At 37.2% G+C, this 23,394-nt stretch overlaps 1 long non-coding RNA gene across 1 annotated transcript; it reads left to right on the top strand.

The window, feature by feature from the left end:
- Positions 1–459: 459 nt before the first annotated feature.
- LOC145504562 (uncharacterized) lies at positions 460–7,825 on the top strand. The gene is made up of 2 exons (XR_014052301.1): positions 460–526; positions 6,007–7,825. It is a non-coding gene; the product is annotated as an uncharacterized LOC145504562 (long non-coding RNA).
- Positions 7,826–23,394: the final 15,569 nt, after the last annotated feature.

The raw sequence follows: 23,394 nt of genomic DNA on the forward strand, positions 1-23,394 counted from the left end.
AATAATGATTAGTAATAATACTAATACTGTGTTAGGTGCTGTGATGGAGACTGCAATTCTCTTCTAGGATCCGTTTTCCTCTTATTTCTTTTGGTGTTGTCACTCAGTCATGTCCGACTCTGTGACCCAGTGGACTGTAGCTCACCAGGCTCCTCTGTCTATGGAATTCTCCAGGCAAGAATACTGGAGTGGGTAGTCATTCTCTTCTCCAGGGCATCTTCCTGACCCAGGGATGGAACCCAGGTCTCCTGCATTGCAGGCAGATTCTTTACCATCTGAGCCACCAGAGAAGCCTATTTCTTTTGGTGCTAGGCCCCAAAACTCCAAAGTTAAGGCTGAGAAATAGGCTGGCCTGCCAGAGACTACTGTTGTCCCTGTGGAAGTTTAAATAACTTGTACAATATGTTTCAAATCTTAAAGACAAGCTATCAGTCCTAGATTTCCTCTCTTTTTTGAACCAAACAGGAATGCAGGCATGGAGGTCGGTCAGCTTCAAGCTTTGAGAAAACACTAAGATGGAAACAAAGTAAGTCCCTGAATTACTTTGCAAAGCAGGGCTCACCCACCCACCTTGACTGTTAAGTGGCAGAGAAATAAACTTCTTTTTGAAGTAATTATAATTTTAAGTCATTTTGTTATAGTATTAGCCTATACCCAGTATAATAAATGGGCTTTACATATCTCTCCTCATTTAATCTTTAAAACAACTGGATGACTGGGTATTATTGCATACTTGCTGAGTCATGGAGCCATATCCAACTCTTTGTGATTCTTTGGGCTGTAGCCCACCAGGCACCTCTGTCCATGGGATTTCTCAGGCAAGAATTCTAGAGTGGGTTGCCGTTTTCTCTTCCAAGGGATCTTCCTGACCCAGTGGTCAAATCTGCATGTCTTTCTTCTCCTGCATTTTTATCTCTATGTTAGTGTCTGAGAAAGTGGGCTATTTAACAATCAGGTCTTCAGTTCATAAGTAGTGGAGAAAGGATCCAAATACATAACTCATGCCTTTTAAACAGTCATATGATTCACATATATTTTCTGGTGAATGTCTTACTCTCCTCTGCTTCTAGGTGTCTAGCTCCTTTATGATTTCCCTGGTGTTGTCTTGCTACATCAGCTGCTGCTGCTGCTGCTGCTAAGTCGCTTCAGTCGTGTCCGACTCTGTGCGACCCCATAGACAGCAGTCTACCAGGCTCCCCTGTCCCTGGGATTTTCCAGGCAAGAGTACTGGAGCGGGTTGCCATTGCCTTCTCTGTGCTACATCAGCAGCTCTTCTCAATCGTTTTTGGATTCAACAGTTCCCAGAACTGCAGTGATAAGGTGTTTTGGTTTGTAATGCAGACGTTTTCAGGATATATAATTGAAAAACTGCATTGAAAAAGTTCCATTTTTCACAAGATCATGTAAACCAAAGAGAAATAAATCTGATTGCATTAAAAAGAACAGTTCAATGAAATAAATATACTGTATTCCTTGTAGGTGTAGTCACTGAAATCTGTTTTACTACACACTTTGAAAACTGTTCCTGGCTGACATTCTTCCTCTCCCTCACACATAGTGACTTGCATATCAACGATCTCTACGGGAACTAGAATCTCAGTTCTTTCCTTTCCACCTCCAATGACTATTTCTTCCACTTCATCTCAGCCATCTGCTCTTCTGGATACACATTGGATGTCATCATCATCAGAAACTCAGTCTTCTATTAGACCAGAATTTCCAACATTCCAATAATTAACCTTAACTTTCTATACTTCTTAGACATTTACTCTAGAACCACTTTAATTCTTCAGCTTCCTTGAGACATGACTCCAACTTCTTTCACTGTCTCTTTACCTAGTCCTTCTCATCTTTCCTGAAATCCTTGTTGAAGTTTAGTTTCCTAGTCTGTAATTATAATCACACCTTGGCAAGCATCCTTAATTCACTTATTTCTCTCTCCCTCTGTTATCATCTGATATGCTATCTTCAACCCTAGAGAAATCAAATTATTTTCTCCCGTCTGCCTAAAACTGAGGAAATGAAGATTACCAGAGAAAAATCACATAGCACTTTTTTCACTTAAAATTCATAATTACAAATGTCAAACAAGTTTCTGATTCTGCACGTCAGTTCTGCTGTGTTTTCCCATAAAATTAATTTCTCACTCTCTGAAATAATTATTTCACACCTTGTTCCAGCTGCTCCTGTTTCCTTCTGTTTTAGTAAATAAAGTCTCCTTTTCTCTCTGTTTTCTATATTCCCTCCTTCTCATCTCAAGGAATTAGTTATTTCTTTTATCACCCCAGCTTTCCATCACTCACTTCCCTTGTTTTATCTCTACCTCAGTCAGACAGAGGGATGTTCTGATGATAACCTCCTTTTCTGTATCATCATTTTCTACTTTTGTGTTGTGTATCATTCCATTAAGTATATAACTTGCCAGAGCATTTCCCATCTTACCAAAAAATCTGCCCTTGATCCTGTATATGCTCATTATTTTCTCTATATTTCTTTGTTCCCCTTTATGGTAAAATATTTTGAGACAATCTCCTAATGTCTTCATTTTTTCAAACACTTTTTATTCTGCTAACCTTTCTAACTGGTAAGACCACTGAAATTGCAATTTTCTATGCCTCTCTTATTGGACATTGAAGCATCTTTCAGCACAGTTGACCACTCTCTTTTTGAATAAATCTTTTTTAATTTTTATAACACTATGCTCTACTGGTTTTCTTCCAAAGGTTTTAACAATTATTTTTATTATGCACGTATTAAAATTCTTTGCAGAGCTTAGTTCTTGGTCCTCATCTTTATATTTTCTTGCTAGATGAGCTCATCCATTCCTATGACTTTAAAATCATTTTTATGTTGTTAACTCCCATATTTACACCCACCAGCATGATGATCAAACCAGTCAATCCTAAAGGAAATCAATGCTGAATACTCACTGGAAGGATTGATGTTGAAGCTGAAACTCCAATACTTCATCTACCTGATGCAAAGAGCCAACTTACTGGAAAAGACTCTGATGCTGGTAAAGGTTGAGGGCAAAGAAGAAGGGGGCAACAGAGGATGAGATGGTTGGATGGCACCACTGACTCAACGGACATGAATTTGAGCAAATTCTGGAAGATAGTAAAGGATAGGGAAGCCTGGCATGCCACAGTTCATGAGGTCGCAAAGAGCTGGACATGACTTATGAACAATTTATATATTTTTACTTCTACAACTGAAGTAATACTTGACTTTCTCATTACATATTTCATAAGCATTGCAGAGTTCATATATCCCCAAATAAAACTATTGTGTTTTCCCCAAATCTTTTATGCCCTAATCTTCTCCTGTCCACTAAATGCCATTAAAATAGAATCAGCTGCTCAATTTAGAAATTTGATAGTTTTTCCTGATATCTCCATCTCTTTTAGGTTGCATAGCTTATCCATCTCCAGTTCCGTTGGTTCTGCTTTTTAAAAAATTATCTATGTATTTCAAACACATCTGCTCCATTCCATCATCATTGCTTCTACCTTAGTGTAAGCAACCACAGTCTTCAATTTGAATTATCTCCTAACTTGACCCAATTGTTTCACTAAGCACACTAACAATCTATATTCACTAACCTTGTGTAAGATCAAAATATTTTCTAATGTAAAAGTCTTCTATACCTTCCCATTGTCCTCGGAAAGAAGTCTTTTTTTTCTTTTTTTATCACAGCATACACTCCCTGCCTATAGGGATGCACTGTTGCTTGTCTACCCTTTACACTCATACTGTATCCCTCTTCCTCTTGCTTCACTTCTGCACTTCAACCACGTCCATCTTCTGAAAGTCCTTTGTATGTGCTAAGCTCTTTTGTATCTCAGGTCTGCACTTCTCTTTTCCTGCACTTCATGCACTTCATATTCCTGGAGCTTCTTGAAATCTTGCTTCTTCTTATATTTTAGGTTCAAGTTTAAATATCTTTAGAAGTAACTTTTTTCTATTTGTTAACTTCCTGTAAAACATTTAGCAGGAGGTTTTGTTGTTGTTGCTAATGCACATCAGCCTGCCCAAGTTACCTTCAAGGTACATAGCATTTAATATAAGAAGTATTATAGAATTTGCTCTGTTTTCAAAATAATTTACTAGGAGAAGTGCTAATGAAGAAAAGACTATATGGATGGACAATTTCTCTGATAGTAAAATTTCATCTGAAAATTATTGCAAAGGTTTTTTTCTTCTGATTATTCAGGTCACAGTCAAGTTGCTGCAGTTTTTGCTTAGCTGTGAAATAGCAACAAAATCCAGCCTGTCTGTGGTTTGCATAGTACTTTTAGATACTGTACTGAGCTGTTTATCTATTCATTACAATTTCTCACTTCAGATTTAATCCTGCAAAGAACCCTAGGGAACAGGATTAAAGCCAGTATGGATTAAGGTCTTTAGAAAACTATTCATGACACAGAGTATATAGTCAAGTGTGTATTCTACACAAAACAGTCTTAAAAATTCAATTTAATTGATTATATGTGTTACTGAATGTTATATTGGGATGGTGTTGCTCTTGTGATAGTAATTAAATTTCTGCCTTGCCTTTATAAAACCTTTATAATTTGATTGAAAAGAACCGTCTAAAGATGAAACTGTACTCAGCAGGATTATAATTTTATTTCACTACCTTTCAAAAATAGAGTCAGTTTTGTGAAAAAGTGTAAACAATATAGATTTTAATGTCTCAAGTGTTATCTTTAACTAGAGGAGTCTTGCTTAAATTTGGGTTTATCTTTGTATAGTGATACTGACCATCAAATGTTTAGAATTACACATTCTTACTGAAGCTCATTATGAGTAAGCCACACATTATAAGTTACTTAGAAACTTCTTGTTCCTTCCCTCTTAACTTTCTTCTTACTTATACCTTATAAGACTCTCATGTTTTGGAAAGAAATTCTATGAATTCCATTCCTTAAGGGCTATAATGTATACTATCAACTAATTCAACATTAAGGACTTCCCAGATGGTGCTAGTGGTAAAGAATCTGCCTGTCAATGCAGGAGACATTAACCCACGGTTTCCATCCCTGGGTTGGGTTGGGAAGAACCCCTAGAGGAGGGCATGGCAAACCCACTCCAGTACTCTTGCCTGGAAAATTTCATGGACTGAGGAGCATGGCGGGCCACAGTCCATGGAGTGTTAACCACTCACTCATGTCTGATTCTTTGCGATCCCATGGACTGCAGCCTGCTAGACTCCTCTGTCCATGGAATTCTCCAAGCAAGAATACTGGAGTGGGTTGCCATTCCCTTCTCCAGGGGATCTTCCTGACCCAGAAATTGAACCCATCTCCTGCACTGCAGGCAGATTCATTACCATCTGAGCCACTAGGGTCACATCAAGACTGAAGTGACTTCGTGTGCATGCAATTCAACATTAAATAATAAAAATATCATTGTCATATTTAATTGCTTTTAGTCACCCCAGCTTCTACTCAAGGCTCATTTTTACAAAGTAGTTTTGAAAAAGCAGCTTCCATAATTTGATTTTCTCTTTCTGAAAGAGCAATGCTAAATGACTAATCTTAAATAAAATAATGTAAATTTTAACTTAAACATAAAAGCAGTTTTTATTCCTTTTATTTGTAAATGTACTAACACATGTAAAAATATAAACGTTAAAATGATCATGGTATATACTGTACTAATCAACAATGAATGCCTACTGAATTCTAAACATTATGCCATGTTCAGAAGCCACACACATGATTGTAAAGATAATCATATCAACAATTACAGATGACCACAAAATTTTTTTAAATTTTTCCTATTGAGTACGCCAAAGCCTTTGACTGTGTGGATCACCATAAACTGTGGAAAATTCTGAAAGAGATGGGAATACCAGACCACCTTAGTGCCTCCTGAGGAACCTGTATGCAGGTCAGGAAGCAATAGTTAGAACTGGACATGGAACAACAGACTGGTTCCAAATAGGAAAAGGAGTACGTCAAGGCTGTATATTGTCACCCTGCTTTTTTAACTTCTATGCAGAGTGCATCATGAGAAACACTGGGCTGGAAGAAGCACAAGCTGGGATCAACATTGCTGGGAGAAATATCAATAACCTCAGATATGCAGATGACACCATCCTTACAGCAGAAAGTGAAGAAGAACTAAAGAACCTCTTGATGAAAGTGAAAGAGGAGAGTGAAAACGTTGGCTTAAAGCTCAACATTCAGAAAACTAGGATCATGGCATCCGGTCTCATCACTTCATGGCAGATAGATGGGCAAACAGTGGAAACAGTGGCTGACTTTATTTTGGGGGGCTCCAAAATCACTGCAGATGATGATTGCAGCCATGAAATTAAAAGACGCTTACTCCTTAGCAGGAAAGTTATGACCAACCTAGACAGCATATTAAAAAGCAGAGACATTACTTTGCCCACAAAGGTCCGTCTAGTCAAGGCTATGGTTTTTCCAGTGGTCATGTATGGATGTGAGAGTTGGACGGTGAAGAAAGCTGAGCACCGCAGAATTGATGCTTTTGAACTGTGGTGTTGGAGAAGACTCTTGAGAGTCCCTTGAACTGCAAGGAGATCCATGCAGTCCATCCTAAAGGAGATCAGTCCTGGGTGTTCATTGGAAGGACAGATGTTGAAGCTGAAACTCCAGTCCTTTGGCCACCTGATGTGAAGAGCTGACTCATTTGAAAAGACCCTGATGCTGGGAAAGATTGAGGGCAGGAGGAGAAGGGAAGGGCAGGAGGAGAAGGGGAGGACAGAGGATGAGATGGTTGGATGGCATCATCAACGTGATGGACATGAGTTTGGGTAAACTCCAGGAGTTGGTGATGGACAGGGAGACCTGGCATGCTGCGGTTCATGGGATTGCAAAGAGTCAGCCATGACTGAGCTCCTGAACTGAACTGAATTGAGTATTCTGTGTGAGATAAATAACTGCTTTTACTGGTAGAATAAACTAGAAATGATATTGTACCAATTTCTGAATACATACCCCCAAACTGACCCAACCATTGCGCTATCTGCCACTTGCTGCACTTTGGTTGCCCTGCATCTTCTTTCTCTTGAGACTTTGTCACCATGCTGTGAAGAAGTCCAAATGGTCTCATGGAGAAGCCCAGGTAATAGCGAGTACCAGCCTGTCAGCTGTGGTAGTCAGCCGCTAAAGTGGCTCACAAGGATCCCTGACTTTTGGTGTTCATGACCTTGTGTAATCCCCTCCCACACTAAATAAAGCTAAATACATGACCAATAAGATATTGTAGAAACAGCAATACTTGACTTGTTAAGCTAAGTATAAAAAGCCATTGCAGCTTCTGTTTTCTCTTCCTTGGATTCCTCAGGGGAAAGCTAGCTGCCATTTCATAATGTCACTGAAGCAGTTCTAAGGAGATTCCCAAAGATGAGGAACTGGTTTTCTGCCAATAGCCAGTACTAAATCATCTACCTGAGTGAACCATCTTGGAAGAAGATTCCGCAGCCTCAGTCTAGCCTTCATATGACTTCAGCCCTAGTCAGTGTTTTGACAGCAGTGTCATGAACCTGTGGCTCTACAGTGAGCAGAACCATTCAGGTAATTCTCAAACTCCTAATCCACAGAAATTATGTGAAAAAAAAAACATAATTGCTGTTGCCTTTCTAAGCTGATAAAATTTGAGTTAAATTGTTACACAATACTAGATAACTAATATGCTAGCCATTCAATGAAGCCATCTCGAAACAGATTTTCTAGTCCTAGTTCAGCTACCCCATTGCTACTGTGGGAACAAAGACAAACCATCCATGCTAAGTCCTGTCTGAATGGCAGATTTGTGAACAAAATAAATGACTGTTGCTTCAAGCCACAAATTCTTGGAGTCATTTGTTGTGCAGCAATCAATAACTGGAACATATCATGATCAAGTAATATATGTTTCTACTACCAGAGAGTTTACTGTACAGAGGCAGATAAATAAATTCACAAAAGTATTATAATGGAGTGATAAATCAGGCCATCAGTGCACAGAGGAAGAATGTCTAAACTAGACATAAAGCTAGGAATTCTGAGAAGGCTTCCTAGAGTAAATAATATCTGAGTCTTGCAAGATAAGATTTTGTTATGATACTTAGGAAAGTGGTGTGCCCATATGAATATTAATTACTTTATTCTTCACTGCCCTTGAAATCCAAATTTTCAGTCTTCTATAAATATTGATAATAATGATAACTATCTCAACATCAGCGCTGTTCTAAAACTGGTCATTATTATACAAAAATTAAAGCCAATGTTTGATAGGAACAAGCACATTTAATATCTCTGGTTAACTTAAGATTTGTATTCTAGCTCTAATTAACCATCATCATTTCTGTGGAGACAACAGTCAGTCCCACCACCATCAAAACAAAGACATTTTATGTTGATTACAGATCTGGTATCAGAATGTTTGGTTTTGGAATATTTATTAAAACATTAAGGTTTCCTTATTAAACTGTTAAGATTTTTGTCTCTCCATCTTACTCCCTTTTGCTTCCTCTGGGCCATTCCAATAATCCTGGTTGCTAGTGATAAGTGTGTGGTAACAAACTAAGTATCAAGTTTCAAGTATCAATAATCATTCTGCAGCTTATATTGATCATCAAGAAAAAGAACTTACACTATTTTCAGATGAAGAGTTCTTCAAGACGGTGATATCAATAGTTGAATTGGTGATATGTGAGTATGCAACTACATACACACTATGTACACTAACTCTTAGCAAACTCATAGGGAAAAACAGGTGTGCCATTCACAAAAGATTTTTCAAGCACAGGTTCAAGTTAAGCATTGGTGATACAGTTAAAAATCCTTCATTCAAGACCTTAGTGTCCATTGATGGTACAAATACCTGTATCTACTTATTCTAACATGGTGCTACTTAGGCAATGTGTGACTTGTTCTATTCCTAATTTACTTCATTTGCATGCAAAGTTATTCATCATCATGGCATTACTGTAGAGAAGAAGTCCTTCTGATGGGAAAACTAGGAGGCGGAAATATTCACATGGCCTTAACCACTATCTTAACCGTACTTGGAGAAACCTTCACTTTGTTGTTTATTTGCTTAATTTTTGTGATTTGAGAACACATAAACTTTGTGCAGTTTTCCCTTTCTTTTTTGTCTATTTCTTACAACAGTTTGGAGAAGTATGCCTTTGCTAAAAAACTTTCAAAACTAAACCATTTCATTTCATCTGATTGCCTTTGATGTTTTCCTTCCACCTATTAGCAGAATCTCCTCCTCATTAATGCTATTTATGTTTGTTAAAATATCTTTTTGGCTGTTCTACTGAAGACAAACTAACATTGGTTTAAATAGCATAGAAATTTCATGCAAGAAGATGACCATAAACAGTTTAGATCTTAAATGGAGGGTCCATAATATCAGAGACCACTGTAATCATAGTGTGACTACCATGTCATAATCTAAGATGATTGCTTTTATTATGGCTACATTCCAGATAATGGGAGAGATATAAGGGGGAGTAGAGAGCATGCCTTTTTACTTCAAAACCCCAAAGTTGAAGTTGCACATGTCACTGTCAATCAAAACTAGAACCAGTCATATATCTCCCCTTGGCTGCAAGGGATACTAAGAGATACAGAACTTTATCGGATACATGATATACTAAAACTTGGGGGTTCTACTGCAAAATAGAAAGAAAGAAATAGCAATGGAAGGTATCTAATTCTATGAAGAAAAATTACAGAAATATTGTATACTCTTTCTAACTGTAAGTAGATCCCTCTTCTCTATTCTCCCCTTGAAAATGGCAAACATAGCATTGCAATTAAATTTATGGGAGCTTTTTTTCATAAGAGTTTATTTTCAAAGGCTGTAGCCTTCAGACAGGCTTTCCAGGTGGTACAGTGGTAAAGAATCCGCCTATGAATTCAGGAGACACAATAGACATGGGTTCAGTGCCTGGGTAGAGAAGATCCCCTGGAGAAGGAAATGGAAACTCACTCCAGTATTCTTACCTGGGAAATCCCATGGACAGAAGAGCCCGGTGAGCTATAGCGCATGGGGTCTCAAAAAGAGTCAGACAAGACTTAGTGACTAAAGAGCATCTAAAAGTGAAAGTAAAAGTCGCTCATTGGTGTCCGTGTTTTTGTAACCCCATAGACTACACAGTCCATGGAATTCTCCAGGCCAGAATACTGGAGTGGGTAGGCTTTCCCTTCTCCAGGTGATCTTCCCAATCTGGGGATAGAACCCAGGTCTCCCACATTGCAGGCGGATTCTTTACCAGCTGAACCAACAGAGAAGCCCAAGAATATTGGAGTGGGTAGTCTATCCCTTCTCCAGTGGATCTACCCGACCCAGGAATCGACCGGGGTCTCCTGCACTGCAGGCAGATTCTTTACCAACTGCGCTATCAGGGAAGCCCAAACAGCATCTGGGACAAATTCCAATCAAGCTAAACAAAGTACATTTGAATGACATCACTCAACATCCTGTTAATAAATGTCCCTTGCATGTGGATGTGTTCAGTCATGTCTGATTCTTTGGGACCCTATGGACTATAGCCCCCAGGCTTCTCTGTTAGTGGAATTTTCTGAGCAAGAATACTGAAGTGGGTTGCCATTTCCTTCTCCAGGAGATGTCCCTTGCCACCAAGAAAAGGAGCTATTAAAATGTGTTAGGTGTGCTTCAACTCTGAGCTTTAGTTAAGTGGCTGTTTATCCACACTGGGAATAGCTCTGTACTTTCCACCTTTTTTTTTTTTTTTTTTTAGTTTTTATCCTGGTGTCCTAGAACTCAACATCTTTAGTTCTGGAATCTTTTTTCAAACATTAATGATCCTTTGGGCTGCTGGATTCCTGTAGAGATGGAAAATTTCTTTCAAGAGGCTTTTATTTTTCACTGCCCTAGCCAAGCTATTGGTGTTGGTTACATAGGTTAACTTCAAACCATCAAAGTCTCACAGGGCCTTGCAAACTCCCCAAATGCATGAAGGGGAGTAACTCCCCATTATATGAAGATCAAACATTACCAGTTTTGTCAGTTCTCAATCCCATTGCTTCCTATCTCTCCACATTAACATTATGGTTCTACTGTATAGCACATGGAACTCTGCTCAATGCTATGTGGCAGCCTGGATGGAGGAGAGTTTTGGGGACAATGAATACAAGTATATATATATATTACTTGCTGTTCACCTAAAACTAATGCTACATTGTTAATCAGCTGTATCCCCGCACAAAATAAAAGTTTTTAAAAAAGTATCATGGTTCAGTAAGACTTTGGTAACCTCTCATGTTAGTCCATACTTTCTTGTCCTTTGATATAGTTGATTGTTACAAGAGATGTCAAACAAAGTGTAAACTGAGGCATGAAGAGGCTAAGTAACTAGCCTAGGCAATAGATTAAGTATTGGAATTGAGAGAGAGTGTTCTCCATCTCCTCATGTTGGCTGTATGCATAGTCCCAGAATAGTTCTTAGATATATGTGGGGAAGGTAAGTAAGAATCGAAGGTACAAAGGTACAAAGTGTACAAAGCATAGTGAATTCATGTATATGAATGACACAACTCAACATCTCATTAATAAATATCCTTTGTCACCAAGCAAACACACACTCACACACAACCAACAACAATATGCTCCTTCACTTTGATGGATAATGTTAAGTCATTTTAAGACTTACTAGGAGATTGTTTCTAGTTAGACAGACAGTAATGCACTGAATAGTCTATAACTGAAGAAAAATAAACTAGAATCCAGAGACTACTCTTCACTCTTGTCATTTCTCGAGAAAATGGTGGATCATTTACTAGAAGAGTAGTTTGTCAACTTAATGAGAAAAATATAGATAACCAATTAGTGGTTGATAATATAATATTTCAATTGCTTATCATTTTTGGAAGTAAAATTGTAATTGTATCTTGGTCAACATTTAACATCAAGTGAAATGAACAAACAATGAAATAATGCTTGATTTAAATGAAATAATGTTGATTTAAAATCCAATGAAATAAGTTGATTTGAAACCCATTATTTAATGATATCCTCCTTTCAGGTGAGACACAGATCTAAACAAATTAGTTATCACTAGGTCAATGTGCTCTAAATTTAAAAAAATCATTAGTATTACTTTTGACAACTTTTACACTTACAATTTTGGTACTTTGACATAACATTGCATAGTTTGTGCTACTTTTAAGTAGTAAAATTTGTGTTTTAAGGTAGTTTTAAGTTCATAAGAAAATTGAGTGTTTCAATATAATCATCCCCATGTATGCACCATTTACCACCCTATTGACATCCTCATCAACATGGTATATTCATTTCAATTGAGGAACCTACATGGACACACCAATATCAGCTAAATTCTAAGGTTTATATTAGAGTATTTAACTTCTATGCAGAGTACATCTTGAGAAACGCTGGGCTGGAAGAAACACAAGCTGGAATCAAGATTGCTGGGAGAAATATCAATAACCTCAGATATGCAGATGACACCACCCTTATGGCAGAAAGTGAAGAAGAGCTAAAGAGCCTCTTGATGAAAGTGAAAGAGGAGAGTGAAAACGTTGGCTTAAAGCTCAGTGTTCAGAAAACTAAGATCATGGCATCTGGCCCCATCACTTCATGGGAAGTAGATGGGGAAACAGTGGAAACAGTGTCAGACTTTATTTTTTGGGCTCCAAAATCACTGCTGATGGTGATTGCAGCCATGAAATTAAAAGACACTTACTCCTTGGAAGGAAGGTTATGACCAACCTAGATAGCATATTTAAAAGCAGAGACATTACTTTGCCAACAAAAGTTCATCTAGTCAAGGCTATGGTTTTTCCAGTGGTCATGTAAGGATGTGAGAGTTGGACGGTGAAGAAAGCTGAGCACCGAAGAATTGATGCTTTTGAACTGTGGTGTTGGAGAAGACTCTTGAGAGTCCCTTGGACTGCAAGGAGATCCAACCAGTCCATCCTAAAGGAGATCAGTCCTGGGTGTTCATTGGAAGGACTAATGTTGAAGCTGAAACTCCAATACTTTGGCCACCGATGCGAAGAGCTGACTCATTAGAAAAGACCCTTATGCTGGGAAGGATTGGGTGCAGGAGGAGAAGGGGGTGACAGGATGAGATGGCTTGATGGCATCACCAACTCGATGGACATGGGTTTGGGTAGACTCCGGGAGTTGGTGATGGACAGGGAGGCCTGGCCTGTGCGATTCATGGGGTCGCAAAGAGTCAGACACGACTGAGCAACTGAACTGAACTGATATTAGAGTTTATCACTGTGTTATGTATTTGATAGGTTTGCTGCTTCCACTTAGTCGCTCAGTCATGTCTGACTCTTTGCCACCCTGTGGACTGTAGCCCACCAGGCAGCTCTGTCCATGGGGATTCTCCAGGCAAGAATACTGGAATGGGTTGCCATGCCCTCCTCCAGGGGATCTTCCCTACCCAGGGATCTAACCCAGGTCTCTTTCTTTGCAGGCAGATTCTTTACCATCTGAGCCACCAGGGAAACCCAAGAATACTGGAGTGGGTAGCCTATCCATTCTCCAGGGGATCTTCCCTACTCAGGAATTGAACCAGGGTCCCCTGAAACGCAGGCAGATTCTTTACCACCTGAGTTACCAGGGAAGCCCATTGATAGGTTTAAGCCAATGTAAAATGACATGTATCCATTGTATACAAAATAGTTTTACTACCCTAAGATAGTCAAAGTGTATGGACAAAAAGTTGTGCATCTTGCTCTCCAGTGGAAAAAAACAAAGATCAATTACAGATCGCTTTCTACGAGCTCAAAAAAAGTCACTAAGCTAGTTTCTCCTATGTTTTATAGGTGTAAAAATAGGGTGGTGAGTTCTTTTTTGTGTTTAAGTACACTGATGACAATATCTGATCAATGAGGGTCACTTCCATGCTCTGGAAAAATATCAGGAAATCATAAGATGAATTTCCTGAGACTTACCAAGTTTTGTAGCAAAATTAGCCTTTGGCAGAGAACCTTAGTAGGTTTTCAATAAATAATTATGAATTTGATTTAAGCAGATAGAAAAATCTAGAAATATTGTTTAATCTATATTAGAATCATTTCTAAGTTTTAAAACTGTAGGTACCTGGGCTCTGCCTCATTAAAATTTCTGATTATGCAGATCTGTAGTAGAATTTAGATATATGGACTTCAAGAAATCTGAGCATATATTATGGAAGCAGATGAACTAGGCCAACTTGACCAGATAGAATGCAGATGCTATTTATTGGGGCAGCTTCCTGTCTTGCTCAGGGACTACCTCTTGTCTTGTTCAGTAATAACATGGACTATGTAAAGATAGAACCACAATTGACATGTCTCTGATAATTTGACAGTACAGAATTAGTAAGGGCTTTGAAGTCAGTTTGACCTGGATTTTAATCCTAGCTAGGCTATTTACTTAATTTCCTTCCTTATAAAAAGTAACTATAAATACCTATAGGTCTTTGTAATGATTAAATAGTCATGCAATAATACTGACCCAATACCTGACAAAGACTTCCCTCATAGCTCAGTCAGTAAAGAATCTGCCTGCAATGAAGGAGACTCGGGGTTGATTCCTAGGTGGGGAAGATCCCCTGGAGAAGGAAATAGCAACCCACTCCAGTAATCTTGCCTGGAGAATCCCATGGACAAAGGAGCCTGGCGGCTCCAGTCCATGAGGTTGCAAGAGTCGGACACAATTGAGTGACTTTTACTCATTAATACCTGAAAAAGAGTTAAAGCTGAATAAATATTTCTCTCATGCACTACCTGATATCTGTACATTCACAATAGGACACATGTAATTGACCACAACTAAGAACGGTGGCACCTGCCCAACACATAAATATGCAAATTCAACTGGTTATATCTAGAGCAATGGACTTGCCCAGATTTATAAAGAGAAATTGGTTGTATTATTTTAGTAAAATGGTTGGTCACACAATTGCTATGAATAGACTATCCCTAAACAAAAGAGCAGGCTTTCATTTTAAAATTCTCTATTGTCAGTATCTGCTATTTTACTGCATGAAAAAAAAAATGCATGTGTTTGTGAATATAAAGGTGGATGGTCTTATACAGAGAAATACCTTTACGTTTTTCTCCTTAATCTAGATAGAACATGCCCTGATGCAGACATCATTTTCCTTTACCTATGTTCTTTTATTTTCTGAACTTCATTCTTTCCAGGATCAGGTTGTGAAGTTTTACTAAATTTTCCCTCTGAGAAAATGATTTTAAACTTGTCAATCCATCAGGCATGATGATTGGGAAATCTTTGAAAGAAGATACTAAATGTACTTACCAGGAAGCTGAAACTAAAAAGCAGTGTTTTCTACTTGTCAGTGTAAAAGAGCACGACAAATTCATCGTTGTTCTGACTTCACAGTTGTCAGCTATTCTACACACAGTGGTCACATAACCTCTATGGTTGTCACAAGCAGTAGAATTGGAAGTATCTTTACAAAAATACCAAAATCACTGCACTAGCAGGGAAAGCGAAATTTCCATTATTCCTAGTAAAACAAGGGATATCAAAAGGTCTTTGATTTGTTCTTTATGCGGTTGGACAACTTTGGCAGTGAGCCTAATTGTGTTGTTTTAATAGGTATTCGAGGCAGGTAAGTTTGCTTTTTTTTGTTTTCATCCCACTTTCTAGCTAGTTTTTCTATAAATGTATGCAGTTACTTATTTAAAAAGATCATATTGAAGAGCATTGATTAATTATCGAAGTAGAGGACAAGAAAAATAAAATTTTCAGAGAGACTACCACATGCTATGGGCATCCCTGGTGGCTCAGTGGTAAAGAATCTGCCTGCCAATACAGGAAATGTGATTTGATCCCTGGGTCAGGAAGATCCCCGGGTGTGGAAGATCCCCTGGGAAAGGAAATGGCAACCCACTCCAGTATTCTTTCCTGGAAAATCCCATGGACAGAGGAGCCTGGTGAGTTACAGTCCACGAAGTCACAAAGTGTCATGCCTGACATAGCAAAAAACAACAAAAACTACATGCTATGCATTGTGTAAAAATGTGGGGATACATGTGGAAGTCACTTAGTTGTGTCTGACTCTTTGTGACCCCATGGATTATACAGTCCGTGGAATTCTCCAGGCCAGAATACTGGAATGGGTAGCCTTTCCTTTCTCCAGGGGATCTTCCCAACCCAGGGATTGAACTCAGGTCTCCTGCATTGCAGGCGGATTCTTTACCAGCTGAACCACAAGGGAAGCCCGGGGATACATGGGTGACTACATAAAATCCTCATTTTTAAAATACAGTTGCTCCTTCAACAACATAGATTTGAACAACACAGATTCACTGTATGTGGATTTTTTTTCAATATATAGCTTGGAAATTTTCTTTGAGATGTGCAAAAACTTGAAAAAAACTTGTAGATAAACTATATAGTCCAGAAACGTTGAAAAATACAATAAAAAGTAAAGTATGTTATTAATGCATAAAATATATATAGATACTAGTCTAGTTTATTGTTTGCTACCACAAAATATACACAAATCTATTTTAAAAAGTCTAAATTTATCAAAACTCACCCACACAAACACAGACACTCACAGATCATATGCAGGCCAGAGAAATGTAAACAAATATAAAGATGCAGTATTAAATCGTAACTGCATAACGTTTCCTGCAGTATGTACTTTCAGTTCAGTTCAGTTGCTCAGCCATGTCTGACTCTTTGCGACCCCATGAATCCCAGCACGCCAGGCCTCCTTGTCCATCACCAACTCCTGAAGTTAACCCAAACTCATGTCCATCGAGTCGGTGATGCCATCCAGCCATCTCATCCTCTGTTGTCCCCTTCTCCTCCTGCCCCCAATTTTTCCCAGCATCAAGGTCTTTTCCAATGAGTCAACTCTTCGCATGAAGTGGCCAGAGTATTGGAGTTTCAGCCTCAACATCAGTCCTTCCAATGAACACCCAGGACTGATCTCCTTTGGGATGGACTGGTTGGATCTCCTTGCAGTCCAAGGGACTCTCAACAGTCTTCTCCAACACCACAGTTCAAAACCATCAATTCTGCGGCGCTAGGCTTTCTTCACAGTCCAACTCTGACATCCATACATGACTACTGGAAAAACCATAGCCTTGACTAGATGGACTTTTGTTGGCAAAGTAATGTCTCTGCTATTTAATATGCTACCTAGGTTGGTCATAACTTTCCTTCCAAGGAGTAAGCGTCTTTTAATTTCATGGCTGCAATCGCCATCAGCAGTGATTTTGGAGCCCAAAAAAATAAAGTCTGACACTGTTTCCCCATCTATTTCCCATGAAGTGATGGGACCAGATGCCATGATCTTAGTTTTCTGAATGTTGAGCTTTAAGCCAACGTTTTCACTCTCCTCTTTCACTTTCATCAAGAGGCTCTTTTGTTCTTCTTCATTTTCTGCCATAAGGGTGGTGTCATCTGCATATCTGAGGTTATTGATATTTCTCCCGGCAATCTTGATTCCAGCTTGTGCCTCTTCCAGGCCAGCGTTTCTCATGATGTACTCTGCATATGAGTTAAATAAGCAGGGTGACAATATACAGCCTTGACGTACTCCTTTTCCTATTTGGAACCAGTATGTTGTTCCATGTCCAGATGTAATAATTTAATTGCCACTTCCTGCTACTATTCTGAGCTCAAGAGTTTTAAGCATCTGCTTAAAATGTCCTGGGACCCTATCCATCTCTGAGTGAGCAGTTCCTCTCCCATAAATTGCATATCGAAGTAAAAGAGATCCCTTGTGTTTCTCCCCTGTTTTGCATGGTGCTTAGCCCAATACCATAAACCTTGAGTAACACCAGGGACCTATATGAAGTCCCACTAGTGATGATGGATGTACCCCAAAGAAAAGAAAACGCATGACACTACAAGAAAAAGTTGAATTGCTTGATGTGTACCCTTCATTGTACTCATTTTAGGCAAAAGGAATTGCTGGCACAAAATCGCAGAGGTAAGAATGAATGTGGGGTTTTGGGGAGCTGGTGGTTCAGTGTGGCTGGAATTTTGAGTGGGGTCAGTCATGACAACAGATGTTGCAGGTAAGTCAGAAAGGAACCAGATCAGGAATATTCTAAATACCACAAAGAAGACTATATTTTACCCTCAGATTTACATGATATCCATATAAAGGCAATGAACATATTTGCAGAGAAGTTTTGTAGCTGCATGGAAAATAGAATGGGAATATTAAATTAAATCCCTTTGGTTAAGTGCTGTAATACTGTTACTCAGCTTTTACTCCCTCAGAGTGATTCCTACAAGTGTTGCAGGAAGAGGATGCTAAATTACACAGAACAGATCATCACTATTTCTGTAACCAAGGACAAAAAATACAACTCTCAAAAGCAAGCACGATTCATGTCTGCCTCCAGGGACACTTCTCACTAGATAAGGACAGCATGGTTATAGCATTTATAGGACCGAAAACCAGGCTGCATGGGAGGACTTGTGGTGGAAAGGCATTTCAGCAGTTAAAGAACAGAGTATGTCTTCAGCTGTTTGACCCGGGAATATAGTCCCAGGTGCTGCCAAGAAAAGCCTTCTGGCAGTCTATGGGTAAGGCCTCTGATGACTGTCTCTTACTTCAAAGATGTCCACCGTTATCTGAAGCTCACATATCTGCTCCAATTCAGACAAAATCAAGAAGTAAACTAGTCCAGTAAATTGCAGAAAATTGCTCTTAATATATTTAAGGCTTTGGGTTTTAGAGGTCCCTGAAAATGATCAAATGTGGCTTGAAGCCACTTAGAAACTACCAATATGATTTTTATATTTTTAATAAGTTAATTAGTTTTAACTTCAATAATTATCTTAATACTTGGAGGTTTGTGTTTTAGAAAAGGAAACGGACTTATTACATAAGATTTTAAAAGACAGATCTAGAATTTGTTGGGGGAAATGATAGGGAAACAGACTTTTATTTCAAAATAATAAAAACATTTCAAAAAATTCAGAGCTTCCTCATTTTAAAAAGCACTAAGTTTTTTTGTGGCTGGAGGTGTTTAGGTGTTCTGTCAGTCTAAGAACTGGCTTTAGTCTGCAAAGTTTTTTTTTTTAATTTTGGATAATTTTTGTTTTATTGAGGCAAAGTGAACATATCCATGTAACTAATACTCAGTTGGTAATAAAATATTGTGTGATAAGGATAAAAATGAAAAAAAAATGTAATGACTTTTCTACACAGTTAAATGTATCCAGTGAAAAGTGTGTCTTATCCTGAGATGATTTCTTTTCTTTTTTTTTGATGTTTCTACTGAGGAATGATATTTGTAGATCTTAGACTTTCTTGGTTGATGTTTTATTGTTTTTAACTAGACAAGATAAAGTTATTAAGGCAACATTGGCTTCCCTGGATACCTCTTGAAATGCACGTCTTTCATTAGCTATTAAACCTACATAGCTAACTGCCTATAAGAGATGATGGAAAGGGTATTCGTTCATTGGATAGATGAAGGATAGAACATCTTAAAAAGTGCGTCTTTTTTGTTGTTTTTCAACCTGGAAATCAAACCAATTAAATAAAATTTTATTTCAGAAGCTAAAGGATCCTTTTTTTTCTGTACTTCTTTGGCTCATTTGAAAAAAAAATGTTTTTTCTCTCTGTTTCTCTGAAAGTGAGTAGATCTAAAATATACATTTGTTTTTATTTTAATTTTTATTTAACAAATGTGTTTTCTTATCTTCACAAATTTTAGCATACTTCTCAGTAGCTCAAGAGATGTTAGAATCCTTAATGGTAAGTAACTTATGATTACACATTTCAAAAAAAAAGCAACAATTACAAGCAAATTCATTTTTGTCTTGAATAAACTATGCTTCTAAATTTAATTAAGCAACCATAGTGATTTTTATGAGAAAATCAAAACATCTATTTTATGCTTTTAAATTACTTTAGAGCTAGAAAACATTTTAAATAGTATTATATATTGTAATGAGAAATTTTTTCCTAAAACTATTATTAATAACAGTAAGCTGATTTTCCATGATTCTATCTTGTCCAGAAATTTTGCAATACAGGAAAGGGTCATTGCAAATTGATTGCTACTCCCAGAAAAGCAACTCAAAACCACATTACTGATGACATGTTGGCTACATTATCTTTGCTTTCAGAAAGATAGGAGTTAAGAGAATGATGGTTGAGCTGAACTGTTTTTCCAATCAAGATTCAGGCTGACATGCTTTATCTAGCAGCCTTGAGTAATGTCCTCATTTTTTAAAACTCTGTTATTATGTGTCTGCTAAAGTCCAGGAATACAGTTATGTCCCCTTTGCCAGTTTGCTACAGATAAAAAGAAAAATTTACCAATATAAGTCTAGATAACAGATTTATAACTTATGAATCTATTATTTCTCATGATGGCAAAATAGATCAGAATGAGACATCCAGGAAAGGAGGATATTGGACATATGGTAAGTGGTTTAAACAGATAAGCCACAATTTTGTACCACTTGCAACTACAGCCTTTGCAGTGTTATTCGAAGAGTGATTAAAATTACTGAAAAATGAAAGAAATAGTGATATTTAATAAATTCTTAGTGAGCACATCTTATGTCTTGGACATTATGTAAAATTCTGAAAAGAATACAAGAAAAAGTATACCACAAACAACTGGAGAAATGGACTAATTTATCGTTATAATTATGATCACTTGGGCCTTCCTTGTGGCTCAGCTGGTAAAGAATCCACCTGCAATGCAGGAGACCTGGGTTCAATCCCTGGGTTGGGAAGATCCCTTGGAGAAGGGAAAGGCTACCCACTCCAGTATTCTGGTCTGGAGAATTCCATGGACTACAGTCCACAGGGTCACAAAGAGTCGGACATGACTAAGCAACTTTCACTCATATGAGCATTTACCTAGTAGCTCAACTGACATGCAGTCTTTGAAATTGCTGCTTCCCAAATATAACACAATTTTAAATTTTCAAGTGATCAGAGAGAATACAAACTGAAATAAGATGTATCATTTATAATTATTAAATCATCGAAAATTAAATATTTTAAAATTCTTCAATCTTGGAAAGCTTGTAATAAAACTATAGCAATTATACATTATAAGTGGTGGTGTAAATTGGCACAAATATGTTTTAAAGATTATCGAGATATGTCTTTAATGAGTGGTACATTGCAAATATCACTTGAAACATTAATGGACTATTTGTTCCTGAGAATTCATTTTGAAAACAACTTACTGGGAAAAAGAACTATATTGAAATTAGATGCCCACTACAGGACAGTTTTAAATGAGATCATTGCTAATGTTGTGAGATGAAGTTACAGAACTCAATGAAATATAATGTGATCATAAACATTTATTGTAAAAATAATTTAGAAAAGTTATAGAATAATTTTTATAAGTCAGGGGAAAAAAAAACAACAAACCTCCATAAGAATCATGATGAAGATATTAGAGTTTCTAAGGTAGTCAGAACTTGAGAGACCACATGAAAGGGAGCAGGGAAATTCATCAAGATGGGCCCAAATTTTCTGCATGCTGTTTTTTCTCTAAAGGCATTTGCTCATTTTCAGTAAAACTCAGGAATCTTAAAGGCTTAGAAAGTTGCTAGAGTAGATGCTGTCAAAGAACTGGTAGAGTTTCAAGGCAATCTCTTTAGACTGGGAAGATAAAATTTGAGTTTGAGACTTCCAAAGCACCTAGATGTGAAAGTTCAAGATCTCAGTGAGTGAAAAAGTGCAAATAAGTCACCCTGATGCGGGTGTAACCCTCAAATATTTTCTATTTCAGTTGCATATGACAAAAACTTAGAAATCAAGCAGAAAGTTACTGTGAACTAGAGTAAAACTTTCGGCAATTTTCTGGTGCTGATAAAAATGGAGTTTAGAAGTTAACAAGAATAAGGGCTTTAAAATATAACTCATACTGTCAACAGGGACTGCAGGATCATGGGCAAAAAAAGAGAAAGTTGGATCCTAATACAAACTGAAAATCGACCTGAAGTCTGTTCTGTCCATGAGTAGATGGAGGTGACATGCCTTTTGCTGTCTATCAGAGAATAGTGAATACTGGCTATCTCTAAAGGGAGATAACACTATGCCAGCCCAAAACTCTCAGATATAACACCTGGCATTAAAAAATGTATTTTTGAAACATCAGGAAACAAGATCCAAAGAAAGAACAGGCAATCCAAACAAATGCAAATTCTTCAAGAGACTATAAGAAAATCCAGAGATGTAAACATAATGTTCACAATGTCCACAATGTTACCAAAATAAAAAAGCCCAGGAAACATGATCTATTTTCCAGAGAAAAGACAAAATGAAAGCTATCCTCAAGATCTATATTTGAAATTACTTTTCAAGGATTTCATACTAAATGTAGAACTGTGGTCAATGTTGAAAAAGAAAATCACTGAGTTCTCATTAAAAACAATGGAGTCAAGAAGACAAGTAAATAACATTTTAAAGTGTTAAAAAATTTCAACCCAGAATTCTATATGTAATGAAAATATTCTGTGATATAGGAGGCAAAATGAAGATAATTTTGTGATAATGATAGCTACAATAATTTATTGCTGGCAGATCTGTGCTTCAAGGATTGTTAAAAAAAAAAAGTCCTTCAGATTGAAGAGAAATGATACCAGGTAGGAATTTACCTCACGAGAAGAAAATAAGTAGCATCAAAATTTGTTAAATATCTGGATGATTGTAAATATCTTCTTCTAATTGCTTTAAAATACATGTACAATTTAAAGCAAAATTATTTTTTCTTGTGAAGTTTTTATGTTTGTTAGGTATGTTACATAACTAACTTAAATGAAGGGTGATAAATGGACCATCTTGGTGGTAGGGTTTCTAATTTTATTCTTAAATAGTACAATATTAACTCTAGCTATACCATTAAACATTATGTATGTATATTTAAATATCTTGAGCAACAACCAAAGAAAAAAAAAGACCAGGAAAGTATAACTAAAATACCAATAGAGTCATTAAAATGTAATCCTAAAACTTCACATAATCAAAAAGAAGTCAAGAAAGAAGGAATAGATACCAAAAACACAGACTGAGGGGTAGTGTCAAAAAGCAAATGAATAAAAGCATCAGGTCTAATTTCAACCTAAAATTGTAAACCATATTAATAACTGTATTGAAGTTTCATGTAGCAGAGAACTAATTAAAGGTCAGAGATTGTCAGATTTTAAAAAGAAAAAAGAAAATATTTGTGGTCACGGGGATATACTTTAAATAAATAGACAGAAGTTGAAAGCAAATAGAAAAAAATACAAGATCAAAACAAGCATAAGAAATTGAGAATCATTTTATTAATATCAAATGAAACGGATTTCAGAATAAAGAATAAAGGATGTTACCAGAGTTACAGAACACTTCACAATGATAAAAGAGTCAAAACATAAGAAAGAACTAAAAATCAGATATGTGTATGTACCTAATGTCAGAAT

This window comes from Giraffa tippelskirchi, chromosome 5, assembly GCF_054371585.1.
Source record: "Giraffa tippelskirchi isolate mGirTip1 chromosome 5, T2T-mGirTip1v1.2.pri, whole genome shotgun sequence".
In the NCBI taxonomy this organism is placed as follows: domain Eukaryota; kingdom Metazoa; phylum Chordata; class Mammalia; order Artiodactyla; family Giraffidae; genus Giraffa; species Giraffa tippelskirchi.